The sequence below is a fragment of the Lithobates pipiens genome, unplaced genomic scaffold, assembly GCF_037356315.1.
Source record: "Lithobates pipiens isolate NorthernLeopardFrog02 unplaced genomic scaffold, aLitPip1_a1.2 Scaffold_18, whole genome shotgun sequence".
NCBI lineage: Eukaryota > Metazoa > Chordata > Amphibia > Anura > Ranidae > Lithobates > Lithobates pipiens.
In genome coordinates this window covers 450,608,754-450,626,358 of record NW_027507758.1, presented here as the reverse complement: position 1 = coordinate 450,626,358, position 17,605 = coordinate 450,608,754, and the positions used below count along the sequence as shown (strand labels likewise).

At 43.8% G+C, this 17,605-nt stretch overlaps 1 protein-coding gene across 1 annotated transcript in view; it reads left to right on the top strand.

Moving 5' to 3' along the window:
• The window catches only part of SLC9A9 (solute carrier family 9 member A9), a 1,026,444-nt gene that overhangs the window by 320,684 nt on the left and 688,155 nt on the right, over window positions 1-17,605 (top strand). The gene's annotated exons all lie outside the window — the stretch shown is intronic.

Genomic DNA, 17,605 nt, shown 5'->3' with positions numbered 1-17,605 from the left:
TAAAAAAAATTCCGTTAAGTGTATAATAATTGGTTTGTGTGATCACGGACATATGTACACAAATGATCATGTACATATGTGTGCAGGTGATCATGTACATATGTGTGCAGGTGATCACGTACATATGTGTGCAGATAATCATTGGGACTTGTGATTTTAGTGGGACATATGTGGCGGACATGTTTTTATTATTAGGGACATGTGTTTTTATTATTTGGGGACATGTATGTTTTGGGGACATGTGTGTTTTGGGGACATATGTGGGGACATTGTGTTTATACTGTGTGGTGTGTTGTGTGTTTACACTAGACTGATGATCAGTGAGTAAAAAACAGCTCATACTCACTGATCATCAGCCGGCTGCTGCGATCTGCTCTCCTCTCCTCAGCGATTACTTCTGTGTGAGGAGAGGAGGAGCTGATTGCCTAGCAACTGGCTGTTTGTTTACATCACATAACGGCCGTGATTGGACACGGCCGTCATGTGATCAGGAGGGCCAATCACAAAGCCCTCCTGCCGATCTGAGATGCGCCGTGTCCGGGTGACACGAGCACATCGGGATCGCGCTGCTGTGCTGGCGTGCGCGCGTGCGATCCCGCTCCTTCTGAAGGACGTTCCTGAACGTCCTATCCGAAGTAGATGGCTCCCACCCGGCCGTATATTTGCATTGGCTGGGTGGGAAGTGGTTAACATCAGTCTGATGATGAACGGTTCAAGTGTTAAGATGAAGATAATTGGCGATAGAGGGCATCCCTGCCTTGTGCCATTAGTAATGAGTACTGTATCAGATAAGGAGTCGTTCATTTTTAACTTTCCCAAAGGGTTCTTATAAAGCACAGAAATCCACGATAGCATATGGTTACCCAAGCCAACAAATTTACAAGTTGCTAGCATGAAGTCCTAGGCTACTCGTTTGAAGGCTTCTATGCGTCTGTGGACAAGAGAAGGCCCTCGATTTTTCACCTTTGGGCAGCATAAATTAGGTTGAGCAATTTTGTGACATTGTCTTTCGTCTCTCTACCTGGCATGAATCCTGCCTGTTCAGGACCAATAAACTTGTGCAATAAAGGCTTTAGTCTGTTAGCAATAATTTTTGCCATTAGTTTGAAATCTAAAGCCGCGTACACACGGGGCGGACTGTCTGGCCAACTTAGTCTGTCAGACAATCCGACGGACAGTCCGTCATACTTTCGAATGAATGGACTTGCCCACACACGGCACTTTTTGAGCGGACTAATACGGCGTACTAAGTCCGCCATACTCATTCACATAGGGTGGGGGGCCGGTATCCGGGGGCCCCCTTATTAAAGGGGGCTCCCGGATTCCAATAAGCCCCCCGCCCGCAGACCCCGACAACCAACGGCCAGGGTTGTCGGGAAGAGGCCCTTGTCCTCATCAACATGGGGACAAGGTGCTTTGGGGTGGGGGGGCCGCGCGCCCCCCCCTTCCCCAAGGCACCCCCCATGTTGAGGGCACGCGGCCTGGTACGGCTCAGGAGGGGGGGCGCTCGCTCGCCCCCCTTTCCTGGCCGGCCGGGTAGCATGCTCGGACAAGGGTCTGTTGTGGACTTGGGGGGGACCCCCACGCCTATTTTTTTCGGCGTTGGGGTTCCCCTTTAAGTCCATACCAGGCGGCGGGGCCAGCGACGTCTCCTTCGCGGGCCCCGCCTACCTGGATACCCACTCGAAATGAGCAGACTTTTCTCCGAGCAGGAAAAGTCCACTCATTTCAAAAGTACGGCGGACTGGCACACACACGGGCGGATTGTCCGCCGAAATGCGAGTCCGACGGACAGTATTACGGAAATTCCGAAATACTTAGTCCGCCAGACTGCACGCTGAAAAAGTCCGCTGAAGCCCACACACGAGCGGACTGTAAGTAGGCCAGACAGTCCGCCCGTGTGTACGCGGCTTAAATTAAACAATGGTCGATGGCTAGTACAGTGTGTTGGATCTTTGTTCAGCTTGGGTATAACTGCTATATGGGCTGATAGGAAAGTAGTGGGGACATTCCTAGGTGCTGAGATGGAGTTAAGTGCCTTTGTGAGGAAGTTTGTTAGGATATCCATGAATGTTTTAAAATAAATGGATGAAAAGCCATCTGGGCTGGGACTCTTTCCTGTTGTTAGGTCTTTAATTACAAATTGGACTTCAGTGGATTCTATGGTTTGATCTAAAAGTTCAATATCAATCAATATCATTCTCTGAAAGTTTGGGGAGTTTAGAGGAGGTTAGGTAGTCTTGTATGATTTGTTTTCTATTTCTATGGATGTCTGGTGGTTTTGTTGTTTCGGTAGATTATAGAGTTTAGTATAGTGTTGGGCGACCAAGTCATCTGATACATCTAGCATCCCCTCTTTATTTGTTATACCCAGGATATTGTTTTTGTGTCGTGGCCCTTTCAGGGCTCTGGCTAAGAACTTGCCCGACTCGTCTCCGTATTCATAATAATTTTTTTTCCTAAAGAATAGAAAGCATTTGGTTGTGGCGTCTAGTGTAGTGTTTTCCTGGTTTCTAGTAATTCAGTAGCGGTTTGTCTTGTCAGGGACTGTTTGTGTAGAGTCTCAAGTTTCAGTATTTTGTCGGTAAGTTTGGTAAGCTCCTTTCCCCTATCTCTTTTGCGTTGGGATCCCATCTTAATCATTTCTCCTCTGAGACATTTATGGGCTTCCCACACCATCAGGGAATCTGTGTCAGGTAATGTGTTGTGCACAAACAATTCATTCAAAAGCAAAGTAATTTTTGGTAGTAGTACCGGATCTGTTAAAATGGAGGATTTCAGTGGCCAGGTCGAGGTTTAGTTAGTGGTGACCATTGGACTTAATGATATTGAGATGGGGGCGTGATCCGACAAGGATTGTATTCCTATATGTGCTTCTGATATAGTGTGCAAGTCCCTGCGTGAAATGAAAATGTAGTCAATCCTAGAATATCTGGCATGGGGGACAGAGTAAAATGTGAAATCTTTGTCTTCTGGGAGAAGTAACTTCCATGTATGTTATGTAAGTTTTACCTGTTGAGGTGTCGTATAAGGGATTCAGGTTATGCAACCTGCAACCTGAGCTGAAGCCCCCCCCCCCCCATTCCTTTGTCAGTCTTTTGCAGAGGGTCAAGTGGGATGTGTTAGGGAAGTACACATTGGCTAGCAGGGGCATCGGGAGGGGGTGGCTGGGGGGGGGGGTTGAAGCCCTGAATGTGACCCCCTAAAGCCTCGAGTCTCAGCTCTGCAGGCTCTCCATTGTTAACCCCGAGCGCCGGAACCAATCTGATCCCGAGCGCCGCCGAGTGTGGCCGAGTGCGGCCCAATGCCATAGCAGGTCCAACCCAGCTGAGGTAGGTCCGACAGTGTATGTGGGTCAGGTAGGTCAGTGTATGTAAATGTCAGTGTAGGTAAGTCAGGCAAGTCAGTGTAGGTAGGTCAGTGTATGTGAGTATCAGTGTAGGTAGGTGAGTGTATGTAAATGTCAGTGTAGGTAGGTCAGTGTATGTAAATATCAGTGCATGTGTAGGTAGGTCAGTGTAGGTAGGTCAGGCAAGTCAGTGTAGGTAGGTCAGTGTAAGTAGGTCACTACCGTTAGTGTATGTAGGTCAGTGTAATAAATGTCAGTGTATGTAGGTCACTACCGTCAGTGTAGGTAGGCCACTGCCGTCAGGGTAGGTAGGCCAGGTAGGTTAGTGTAGGTAGGTCAGTGTATGTAGGTCACTACCGTCAGTGCATGTAGATCAGGTAGGTTAGTGTATGTAGGTCAGGTCACGGCCCAACCCAAAAAAACTGTGTCACATACAACACCACCCCCACCCCTGTTTCCGGCCTTGAACTTCGGGCTGAAGCCCCTGGTCCTTTTGCCACCTAGCACCGCCCCTGTTGGCTAGCATAATGGGGTTGCCATTGTACTTATCTTTAAGGAAGAGAAATTTTCCATTTGGGTCTGTTAGGTCAGTTCAAAACAAGCTTCTCTACTGATCAGAATTGAGACCTCTTTCGATTTAGTTAAATCATTTGTCGCGTGATATGCTTCACGTGATATGCTTCCGCGAGATAGGAATCAGTGAGCCTGGGTATCTTATGTGATTTGAAGTGCGTTTCCTGTAGGAAAGAAAAATGTGGCCTACCTTTTTTTAGTTCCCTTAGTAGTGCTGACCTTTTCTCTGGGATATTCCATCCCCTTACATTGTGAGATATCACTGTGGGACAACATTCAAGAGAAGAGTACGCCATGCTTCAATTGCGGAGAGACTCCGAGAGCTGTCACCTGTGAACAACACTAGTAAACAGATCGTGAGAATCAATCAATATGGTTATAGCAAACAAATATATGAGTAGAGACAACTACTAACAGAAAAATAACGAACAAAATATAAATATGTAGTACGACATGAGATTGAAGATGAGAAGTTATCAAAGTCACACCTTTTTAATAGATAAACTATCAATTAAATTTGTCAATAGTGTATCCTGAGATGATCAAATGTCGCAGCAAGAGACACTTTGTGGGACGATGGGAGGCGTCGGTCAGGAGGGGTAGTCACAGCAAATCGCGCATCACTCTTAATAAAGAAGTGGGGATCTATAAGAATGGAGGTTCAAGGTTCGTGTCTTAATTAACAATAAATTATAGGATTTTGAATGAGTATTCCAGCACTTTGGTGCTTAAGAAATATGAACTACCTTATGTGGGGGGTAATATGCCAGGAGGGGAGTAGCTTATTCTAACTTAGGCTTTCGTGCGTGGTTTTCGCCAAAGCCTAAGCAAGTCACATTGGTCTTGTTCTAGTCTATAAAACAAGAGAATAAACTTAAAACAATATAACTTAACATATAACGGTTTGCACTATATTGGCCTTAAGCACTCAAAGGACAAGTTTCAGCCCTGCCCTCTCTTTTTCAAAAACCTCAGGCCTTGTTTTCTGTTCAAAAAACGTTATTCAAAATTTTTCTCAGAGTGTTAGGCCGCGTACACACGCGGGGACTGTTCGCCCAACTTTGTCCGCTGAACAGTGTTTCGGCGGACAGTCCGCTCGTGTGTGGGCTTTCAGCGGACAGTTTCAGCGAACAGTCCGCTGAACAAGGTTTTTCGGAAATTCCGAAAAACTGTCCGCTGAAACTTTGTTTCAGCGAACAGTCCCCTCGTGTGTAGGCTTGTTCGTCAAACTAAGTTCCGCGCATGCTCAGAAAGGATTTACAGGCCGAGGTTTGCATTGCAGTGTATAGGACGTCGTTTTCTAGTCCCGTCGTACGTGCCGTTCACGTCATCGCGCACGGTTTCAGCAAACTGTTCGTTCGTCGTGTGTGGCCATGTCCGTCCATGCTAATTTTGAGCGGACTGTTTGCTGAAACTGTTTGACGGACAAAGTTGGGCGAACAGTCCCCGCGTGTGTACGCGGCCTTACCCCTGGCAATGATGGTAAACTTTGGCACCCCCTGATGTTTTGGAACTACGTTTCCCATGATGCTCAACTACACTGCAAAGTGCATGAGAATCATGGGAAATTTAGTTCCAAAACATCTGGGGTGCCAAGGTTCGCCATCACTGTCCTAAAGAGTCCTATACATGTCATCACTTACCTCCAGAGGGTATCCTGAGAGAGTCAAAAGCTGTCAGTGATCTCTGAGCTGAAGATTTTTGCACATTTGACCTATGTGATATACAGTATCTCACAAAAGTGAGTACACCCCTCACATTTTTGTAAATATTTTAGTATATCTTTTCATGTGACAACACTGAAGAAATTACACTTTGCTACAATGTAAAGTAGTGAGTGTACAGCTTGTATGTCAGTGTAAATTTGCTCTCAAAATAATTCAACACACAGCCATAAATGTCTAAACCGCTGGCAACAAAAGTGAGTACACCCCTAAGTGAAATTGTCCAAATTGGGCCCAAAGCGTCAATATTTTGTGTGACCACCATTATTTTCCAGCACTGCCTTAACCCTCTTGGGCATGGAGTTCACCAGAGCTTCACAGATTGCCACTGGAGTCCTCTTCCACTCCATGACAACATCAAACAGCTGGTGGATGTTAGAGAACTTGCGCTCCTCCATCTTTCATTTGAGGATGCCCCACAAATGCTCAATAGAGTTTAGGTCTGCAGACATGCTTGGCCAGTCATCACCTTTTACCCTCTGCTTCTTTAGCAAGGCAGGGGTCATCTTGGAGGTGTGTGTGGGGATGTTATCATGTTGGAATACTGCCCAGCGTCCCAGTCTCCGAAGGGAGGGGATTATGCTCTACTTCAGTATGTAACAGTACATGTTGGCATTCATGGTTCCCTCAATGAACTGTATCTCCGCAGTGCTGGCAGCACTGATGCATCCTCAGACCATGACACTCCCATCACTATGCTTGACTGTAGGCAAGACACATTTGTCTTTGTACTCCTCATCTGGTTGACATCATCTGAAGCGAATAGGTTTATCTTGGTCTCATCAGACCACAGGACATGGTTCCAGTAATCCATGTCCCTAGTCTGCTTGTCTTCAGCAAACTGTTTGTGGGCTTTCTTGTGCATCATCTTTAGAAAAGGCTTTGTTCTGGGACGACAGCCATGCGGACCAATTTGATGCAGTGTGCAGTGTATGGTCTGAGCACTGACAGGCTGACCCCCCCACCCCTTCAACCTCTGCAGCAATGCTGGCAGCACTCATACATCTATTTCTGAAAGACAACCTCTGTATATGACGCTGAGAATGTGTACTCAACTTCTTTGGTTGACCATGGTGAGGCCTGTTCTGAGTGGAACCTGTCCTCTTAAACTGCTGTATGGTCTTGGCCACTGTGCTACAGCTCAGCTTTAGGGTCTTGGCAATCTTCTTATAGCCTAAGCCATCTTTATGTAGAGCAACAATTCTTCCTCAGAGAGTTCTTTGCCATGAGGTGCCATGTTGAACTGCCATGGGGTGCCATGTTGAGAGCGTGAGAGCGATAACACCACATTTAACACACCTGCTCCCCATTCACACCTGAGACCTTGTAACACTAATGAGTCACATGACATCGGGGAGGGAAAATGGCTAATTGGGCCCAGGTGAGCACATAAGGTGGATGGTGATGGAATTCCTATTCTATCACTGTCATGAGGACACCGCCTCACACTAACATGGAGAAGATGTCCTGCACTGTATCTTAGTGCAGAGTTCTTCACACAAGCAGGAAATTACATTTTTGTGGGTGTCTTGTTCACCAACTGTATTCAGAATGCCTCCAGGTTACCATATTGAATTTTACTGAAAATGATAGCGCTGCAGTTTGAAAAAGAGATCATTTTTTAGGAACATTAAAGAGGAAGTAAACCCTTCCAAACAACTTGGACCTATAGGTAAGCCAAGATTAAGGCTTACCTGTAGGTCCAAGCAATATCTCCTAAACCTATATGGTTTAGGAGATATTTGCCCGAAAATGGGCACCACTGTCTACGGCGCATGCGCCGTAGACAGCGGCGCGCAGGCGCACTAAATGCGGCAAATCCAAGAATGGATTTGCCAAATTTGTCGACTCCCGTGAGCATGCGCGGGAGTGACGCCATCGCGGCTTCGCCGTATGACAGCGGCGGAGCTGCGAGGCGCGACTCCCGTGCGCATGCGCGGGAGTGACGTCATCGCGGTTGCGCCGCTGTGATTCGTCGGAGCTGCGAGACGCCACAAGCAACATGGATGCGGCGGACTACAGGGGACAGCGGCGACTTCGCTGGCTCCTGTGTCAGGTAAGTGACACATAATGAGCTACTATGCGATGCATAGTAGTCCATTATGCTTTACCTTTGCAGGGAAAAAAAGAGGAAGTAAACCCATCAGGGTTTACTTCCTCTTTAAATTACAACATGGCTTGTGTGTAGCAACTCCATATTCTACAGTATTAAGCAGTCACTTTGGTATATTTTTTTCCACAAAAGTGGAGTTACCCTTTAACTACTTCAGCTCCAGAAGGTTTTACTTCCACTTCCTGACCAGGGCATTCTTTGTGATACGGCAGTGTGTTGCTTTAATTGACAATTGCACAGTCACAATTGCACAGTCATGTGACGCTGTACCCAAACAAAATATATGTCCCACAAATAGAGTTTTGTTTAGTGATATATTATCATCTCTGCAGTTTTTATTTAATTTAATTTTTTTTTTGCTCTATAAACAAGAAAGAGTGACACTTTTGAAAAAAAAACATACTTTTTTTACTTTCAGCTATACAACACATCCAAAAAAACAATAAATAAATAAAAACCTTCTTTATCAATTCAGGCCAATGTGTATTCTGCTACATGTTTTTGGTTAAACAAAATCCCAATAAGCGTATATTGATTGGTTTGTGCTAAAGTTTTAGCATCTACAAACTACAGTTGTGCTCATAAGTTTACATATTCCAGCAGAATTTCTTTGGCCATTTTTCAGAGAATATGAATGATAACACAAAAACTTTTCTTACACTTATGGTTAGTGTTTGGCTGAAGCCATTTATTATCCATCAACTGTGTTTACTATTTTTAGATCATAATGACAATAGAAACGACCCAAATTACCCTGATCAAAAGTTTACATACCCCAGTTCTTAATACCGTGTATTGCCCCCTTTAACATCAAGGACAGCTTAAAGTCCTTTGTGGTATTTGTGAATGAGGTTCTTTATCTTCTCAGTTGGTAAAGCTGCCCATTGCTCTTGGCAAAAAGCCTCCAGTTCCTATAAATTCTTGGGCCGTCTTGCATGAACTGATTGTTTGAGATCTACCCAGAGTGGCTCAATGATATTGAGGTCAGGAGACTGAGATGGCCAGTCCAGAACCTTCACTTTATTCTACTGTAGCCAATGACAGGACGACTTGGCCTTGTGTTTTGGATCATTGTCATGTTGGAATGTCCAAGAACGTCCCATGCTCAGCTTCCTGGCCGATGATTGCAAATGTCCCTCCAGTATTTTTTGATAACATACTGCATTCATCTTGCCATCGATTTTGACTAAATTTCCTGTGCCGTTGTCGCTTACACATCCCCAAAACATCAGCAATCCACCTCCGTGTTTGACAGTAGGAATGGTGTACCTTTCATCATAGGCCTTGTTGACTCCTCTCCAAATGAAGCGTTTATGGTTTTGGCCAAAAAGCAAAATTTTGGTCTCATCACTCCAAATGACTTTATGCCAGAAGGTTTGAGGCTTGTCTCTTTGTGCTGTTTTGCATATTGTAAGCTTACAGCCGTTATGTTAATATCCATGGCTGAGGCTCCCAGAAGTGGGGAAAGCATACTTGTGAAAGACAGATATGCTGTTCCCCCTCCCCCATGAAAGGTGCCAAATGTGGCACCGGATGGGGGGTGGAGTACAATGAGCAGAAGTTCCACTTTTTCCACACCGCTTTAAGGACCACCCTGCTGTAGTACGTGCGACGGTCCTTAAGTGGGTAAGGCATGATTGATCTGCTTGGTATTTTCAATAACGTAATCTGTTAAAACACTATCAAACCCAAAAGTAAACATTTATTAAATTACAGCTTACCAAAAAATGTTTGTGTACAGCTTAAAAAAAATGTTTCTGTAACTACTTATAAAGTATTAGCTGGAGTTTGACTTCAGTTTGTTAGTGTATCTAAATCTGCAAGTACATCTAATACTCCCACCTGCTCCTTCATCCAGAGTGGAGACACTCTAATACAGGCCAGATCACCAGGTGAATACATGGGGGGGGGGAAGAAAGAAAAAGAAAACTAATGCAGCCACCATATCTAAAGACTTGTAAGCTGCAATATATTACATTTTTGGTTTTGGGTTTAATCTGTGACAAATTAAAGGTTTTATAGTATCAAAAATCTCAGAATACAGTAGGTAAAACACTGAACATTGTTACAATCTTACAGATCACAAAAAATTACAAAAACAAAAATGTTTTTTTGTACACACGCACATTTGCGTTCATATTTGTGTGTCTATGGGGGCAGAGTGTTTAAAAAAATATTTTTGGGGTGTCTTTTAATTTATTTTATTAATTAAACTCTTAAAACACGATTCCACAATAAAATTGTTCTCCCTCCCTAGGATCCCTTTATTTATTAGCCTTAACCTCTTGGGGGAACAGGAAGAAATATTTTCCCTGCTGGAGCAAATTGAATGATGCTTTGTTTTTTTTTCCCCTCTGGATCAACTGTGGGTATATAATAGTGTATATGGAGGTTTTCACAGTGTATGTGTGTGTGTGTCCACTTTAGACACTAGCAGACCAAGATCTTAAAGGACTGAAACAAGTAGAATATGGTAAGCATCATACATTGTTACAACAACATATTATTGGTCATTTTTAGACTTTTAGCCTTCCAGTACAGAAGCTCTGATGTAATTTAAGCTCTCCATCCCCTGCTCTCTGAAAGCTCAGACAAGCTGTATAAATTCTGCACTTTGAACACTGTGAAAAAGAGAGGATTGAAAACAAAGAGATACAACTTATGTAGGAGGATTTGCTTAATCTATGTTTATCACCTGAGGCCAGTCACTTCATTGTATATTTATATGTAATGGTTTACAACCACATTACATTTCTTTCCTGCCATCCATTCTACGTCACTCCCATTTGGACTGCAGGCATAATGCTTTTGCACAAGTGTGGCCATTCAAAATCTGCAACATTGTGCAATTTACCTGCTGTGTTAAAAAAATAAAAAAAATATATAACATTTAGGCTTCATGTACACTGCTGCTGGTAAACAGACATTGAGAGCCGGTTCACACAGGGACGACTCAGATCCGACTTCAGGTCGCCCCTTGTCACCTTAAGTCGCGCTACATGCAGAAATCAATGTAAGTGAATGAGAGCCGTCTTGTCCCCCTCTTCGGTTCTTCTTGCCATTTTTTTCACAGGTGAATGGGTAGGGGTACATTGTACCCCATACTCATTCACATAGGGTGGGGGGCCGGGATGCGGGGGCCCCCTTATTAAAGGGGGCTCCCGGATTCCGATAAGCCCCCCGCCCGCAGACCCCAACAACCAATGGCCAGGGTTGTCGGGAAGAGGCCCTTGTCCTCATCAACATGGGGACAAGGTGCTTTGGGGTGGGGGGGCCGCGCAGGCCCCCCCTTCCCCAAAGCCCCCCCCCCATGTTGAGGGCACGCAGCCTGGTACGGCTCAGGAGGGGGGGGGGGGGCGCTCGTTCGTCTCCACCCCCTTTCCTGGCCGGCCGGGTAGCGTGCTCGGATAAGGGTCTGGTATGGATCTGGGGGGGACCCCATGCCGTTTTTTCGGTGTAGGGGGTTCCCCTTAAAATCTGCCGTTTTTTTTTATTTGGCGTGGAGTTCCTCCTTGAGAGCTCATTCTCTGATTGGCCACGGCAAAAGTCACCTGGCCTGGGGTGACTTAAAGTCGTGTTGTAAGTCGCCCCAAGTCGTGTCCAAGTCGTGTTCAAGTCGTGTCCAAGTTGCCTCCAAAAGTCGTGTTGAAAGTCGTGTTGCCCCTGTGTGAAGCGAGCCTAAGGAGCAGTTGGGAATTTTTTTCAGCAGCCCCTGAACTCTCTACTTATCAGTACATGTACACAGGGCTGTTTATAGTCGCTTCTAGGCAGTGGAGTTCAGAAGCATTTTTTGGAAAGCAAAAAAAAATGCGTTCAGGATGGATGTTCAGAGCCATTTGAAATGCCAAATGCTTGTAAGAGCTTGTGAACACATGTAAATGCAGTAACTCGCATACAGCCACATTTCATTTACAGGCATTTCTAATGGAGATACATTTTTGACTATTTGAAAAAAAAAATACATATATATACAATATATTATATATATATTTTATTTATTTATTATTATTATTATTATTATTATTATTATTAAATGCTCCTAAATGCAAATGTGGTAAAACAGACATTTTTAAATGTTGTTTACTATATGTCGAGTTAAATTTTTCAGGGGGGGTTGTGAAACGTCCCGTGTACATGAAGCCTTATGCTGTAGGCAGTGGAGAGAACTGAAGGGTAGGTGAGAATGACAGGAAAAGGGAGAGGGCAGTTTCTTGCCCCCCTTTTCCTCATGGGAGAGCGGCTGGATCAGCTATTTCAAGTTCCCCCGAAGAGCCTGTGGCTCGCGGGCAAACAGCTGTTTGTCGCGTGTACTGAGGAGGGCTACAGGTGACCCCTCATGACCCCAGGCACGTGAAAAAGCCCGGGAAGAACTGGTTTAAACCAGTCTTTCTGGGCTGTTTTAGGGCTATTTAAGGAGGGTTCAGTTTAGGGGGTTCATTCGAGCTGTGGTGTTCTCTCTGGGGTTCTTCCCCTGAACAAGCAGTCTCTTCTGAGGCCAGAAGATGAGCCTCCTTCGTCAACTGATCGAGCGGGCTGGCAAGGATGGCGGGGAAGCCTGGATTCGCCAGTGCTTGGACTTACCCCGCCCAGCGTGTCAAGAGGCTCCAGTGGGAGCTACATCGCCCGAACCCCGCTTAGGACCGTCCGCTGGAAGCGAAGAGAGGCCAGCCGTTGGAGCCCGGGAGCCTTCATCATGTCGGGAGGAAGCAGATGCTGACATCGTGGAGGAGGAGTCGTCGTGTCAACATGGAAGCGCCACCCCCGAATGGGGCAGCGAAGAGGAAGCGGAACCCCCGAGGTAGCTACTCTCTGACCCCACCACGCTCTGCTGTGTTTAAAAGAGCTGGTCCTTCTCAGGACCGTACCAGAGGGCCAGCGGCCAGGGGTCAGCTTGGAGCAGGAGGACAGAGCAGAGGCTAGCCGAGCAGAAGAGCTCCGACGTTTGAAGAAGTGGGTGTGGTCGGAGGTGGGGCGGAAAGCGGAGCAACCTCATGGAGGGAGGGGTCTCCCTCCTGACAGCTTCAAACATCACCTAGGCAACCGTTCGTACTGCTGTTCAATGAAGGGCTTGCCACTGGGGCTGCTTTACAACAAGTAAGCACAGGTATGAACGAACCTTCAATTAGTGTATTACTGAATGACATTGTAGAAATGTTATCCAAAGTGTCTAAGGAGTTAGCTGTTCCGAATCCTGCTTGTCCGCCAGCACCAAGTAATGCTTTGGTTTCTGATGTGTCAGCTATTGGGGTTTGGTCGCCACCTAGTGGCGTTTCTGCTAATAGCACTCAAGCTATGCCAAATTTTGTAGAGCAGAATAGTAATATTTCTTCTTATAGCAATGCTAAATCTCAGAACTTACCTGAAATTGTTTTAAAGGAGTCCATGCCTTGTGAAGTTTCGCCGTTAGGTTATCATTTATCACAAGTTATTAAAGAAAAAATTTGGCGGGGGGAGTTTTTTGATATTCTTTCACTTTTCCCTTCTGCTAAAGATTTTATTAATAAATCGGAAAAAAAAAGAGGATGATCACAGATGTAAACCTGTACCAAAAAATTTTAATAACTGGTTACAGGTGTTCTGTATTTTTGCAGGAGTTTTATGTGAAAAGTCACCTGAAAAAAGTACGGGTTTATTTCAGCATTTGGATATTATAATTGAAGCATATAAAAATGTTGGTGGAGTAGCCTGGTTAAATTATGATGAAGCATTTCGACAAAAATTGTCCGTTCATCCTAGGTTAAATTGGGGAGTTAAAGATGTGGGCCTTTGGCTGAATCTTTTTCTACCCCAGATACAAACGGTTTCCAGGTCACTGTCAGCTCCACAAGGAAACAGCACTTCCGGTTACAAAAAAGGAATCTGGGAAACAGCACTTCCGGTTACAAAAAAGGAATCTGTTTTAATTTCAGTGACAGTCAGTGTAGGTGGCCCAATTCTTGTAAATACAGGCACGAATGCGCCTTTTGCGCCGGGGCACACTCAGTTTCAAAATGTTTTAAAAAAATGTCAGCAACAAACTTACAATCTGGGAATTTTCAAAAAAGCACAAACACCAGTGATTCTAGCACATATGCTGCCATGGCTCCAGGCATTTCCAGACAAACTGAAGGCCCATCTTCTCATTGAAGGATTTAGGGACGGTTTTTTATTGCCTAGATTTCACGGTCAGGGTTGTACTATAGTTAATAATTTAAAGTCAGTGTCTGAATTTCCTCAGGTAGTTTTAGATAAGATTAACTTTGAAATTTCGGAGGGTAGAGTGGCGGGCCCTTTTTCTTTACCACCGTTTGCTGATTTCAGGATTTCCCCTTTAGGCATACAGTGCCTTGCGAAAGTATTCGGCCCCCTTGAACTTTTCAACCATTTGCCACATTTCAGGCTTCAAACATAAAGATAAAAAAAGTTTAATTTTTTGTGAAGAATCACCAACAAGTGGGACACAATTGTGAAGTGGAACGAAATCTATTGGATATTTTAAACTTTTTTAGGAAATAAAAAACTGAAAAGTGGTGCGTGCAAAATTATTCGGCCCCCTTTACTTTCAGTGCAGCAAACTCACTCCAGAAGTTCAGCGAGGATCTCTGAATGATCCAATGTTGTCCTAAATGACTGATGGTGATAAATAGAATCCACCTGTGTGTAATCAAGTCTCTGTAGAAATGCACCTGCTCTGTGATAGTCTCAGGGTTCTGTTGAAAGCGCAGAGAGCATCATGAAGACCAAGGAACACACCAGGCAGGTCCGTAATACTGTTGTGGAGAAGTTTAAATCCGGATTTGGATACAAAAAGACTTCCCAAGCTTTAAACATCCCAAGGAGCACTGTGCAAGCGATCATTTTGAAATGGAAGGAGTATCAGACCACTGCAAATCTACCAAGACCTGGCCGTCCCTCTAAACTTTCAGCTCAGACAAGGAGAAGACTGATGAGAGATGCAGCCAAGAGTCCCATGATCACTCTGGATGAACTGCAGAGAACTACAGCTAAGGTGGGAGAGTCTGTCCATAGGACAACAATCAGTCGTACACTGCACAAATCTGGCCTTTATGGAAGAGTGGCAAGAAGAAAGCCATTTCTCAAAGATATCCATAAAAAGTCTTGTCTAAAGTTTGCCACAAGCCACCTGGGAGACACACCAAACGTGGAAGAAGGTGCTCTGGTCAGATGAAACCAAAATCGAACTTTTTGCCCACAATGCAAAACGATATGTTTGGCGTAAAAGCAACACAGCTCATCACCCTCAACACACCATCCCCACTGTCAAACATGGTGGTGGCAGCATCATGGTTTGGGCCTGCCTTTCTTCATCAGGGACAGGGAAGATGGTTAAAATTGAGGGGAAGATGGATGCAGCCAAATACAGGACCATTCTGGATGAAAACCTGTTGGAGTCTGCAAAAGACCTGAAACTGGGACAGAGATTTATCTTCCAACAAGCCAATGATCCCAAAGATACAGCAAAATCTACAAAGGAATGGTTCACAAATAAACGTATCCAGGTGTTAGAATGGCCAAGTCAAAGTCCAGACCTGAATCCAATCAAGAATCTGTGGAAAGAGCTGAAAACTGCTGTTCACAAACGCTCTCCATCCAACCTCACTGACTTCGAGCTGTTTTACAAGGAAGAATGGGCAAGAATTTCAGTCTCTCGATGTGCAAAACTGATAGAGACATACCCCAAGCGACTTGCAGCTGTAATCGCAACAAAAGGTGGCTCTACAAAGTATTAACGCAAAGGGGCCGAATAATTTTGCACGCCCCACTTTTCATTTTTTTATTAGTTAAAAAAGTTTCAAAAATCCAATAGATTTTGTTCCACTTCACAATTGTGTCCCACTTGTTGGTGATTCTTCACAAAAAATAAACATTTTATATCTTTAAGTTTGAAGCCTGAAATGTGGCAAAAGGTTGAAAAGTTCAAGGGGGCCGAATACTTTTGCAAGGCACTGTAATTCCAAAAAAAAGAAAATAATTGTTTTAGATTAATACATCACTTATCTTTTCCCAAAGGCAATTCCCTTAACGATCAAATTGATGAGAGTATGTCATCAGTTTCGTATGCTTCTTTCGAAGATGCTCTTGTGAAATTAAGAAAGTTGGGTAAGGCAGCTATATTGGCAAAAGCGGATGTTAAATCAGCTTTTCGCCTGCTTCCCATTAATCCTGTATCTTTTAATTCCCTTGGTTTTTTCTTTAAGGATAACTTTTATTTTGATAAATGCTTACCTATGGGTTGTTCCTTGTCTTGTTTTTATTTTGAGTCTGTTTCTTCTTTTTTAGAGTGGGTAGTTTCTTATAGAGTGGGTAGTTTCTGGTTGCAAATTTTGAATTCATTACTTAGATGATTTTTTGTTTTTAGGCTTTCCCAATTCCTCGAGTGTGATAGTTTATTAATGACATTTGTTGAAGTTTGTGGCCACTTTGTCATCCCCTTGGCTCATGAGAAGACTATCTGGCCTTCCACTTGTCTGGAATTTTTAGGTATCATTATTTATACTGAATTGATGGAATTCAGATTACCAGAGGCACAAATTGAGAAGATTAGATCTTTATTATTAAATCTGATACGTAAAAAAAAAAAAGCTTGAAAGGAATGCAGTCTCTTCTGGGTCTTCTGACATTTTCCACTAGAGTCATGCCAGTTGGCAGAATATTTTCCAGGAGGCTCTACCTTGCTATCGCTAGTTTAAAATCGCCTTTTGCACATGTGCGTTTATCCAGCGATATGAAGGAGGACCTGTTGGTTTGGCTGCAATTTCTTTCTCACTTTAATGGTAGGGCCTTGTGGCAAGAGGATTTAATTTTGGATTTAGAATTCCTTCTTTTCACTGACGCAGCGGGATCTTATGGCTTTACAGCAATTTGGCAAAAGAATTGGTGCGCGGAGCGCTGGCATAACTCTTGGCTAGTAAAAGGTTACATTAAAAACATAGATTTACTGGAATTATTTCCTATCATTGTTGCACTTGAGATTTGGGGTTCTTTTTTCAGAAATAAAAGACCTTTATTAAGAACAGATAATATAGGCGTTATGTACGCTATTAATTGTTTAACATCAAAGTCTCCGCCAGTCATTGTCCTTTTAAGATACCTGATTTTTAAATGTTTAAGTTTGAACATATGGTTAAAGGCTATACATGTACCAGGTAAGGACAATGATTTGGCAGATGCATTGTCTTGTTCACAGATGGAGCGTTTTTTCAAACTATTCCCGGAGGCGGATCGAGTGGGACAACCCTGTCCAATCAGTTTATAGGACCTGGTTTAAGGCCCATTTCTGCATATGTTATCAATTGTTTGGCACCTTCTACTTGGGCAGGATATCAGTCTGCCTGGTTTCTGTACCTAAAATTTTTGAGTATGTTAGGTGAACCACTGGGTTCAGTGTCCGAGTTATTATTATTGAAGTTTCTTGGTTCTCTTTTTGAACAAAGTTATTCTTGGTCATACATACACAAAACTCTGTCTGGAATTTCATTTTTCTTGAAACTAAATAACATGCCATCTTGCATGCAATATTTTTCTATAAAACAAGCTTTAAAAGGTTATAAAATTAATAATTTTAGATCCGATTCAAGAAAGCCTATCATTCCATTAGTGTTGGGCCAACTCTGCTTGATAACCGATGCAGTTTGTTTTTCTTGTTTTGAATCAGTTCTTTTTCGTGCATTTTTTTCGGTAATGTTTTTCGTGGCACTTATCTGGGTATCTGAGCTGGTTTCAATAAAAACATCTGAAGTTATTATTTCTGACAGTTCAATTAAACTTTTGATTAGTAGATCCAAGACAGATCAGGTAGGTAAAGGCAAGTGGTTAACATTAGATAAGTGTATAAGTTCTAGTATT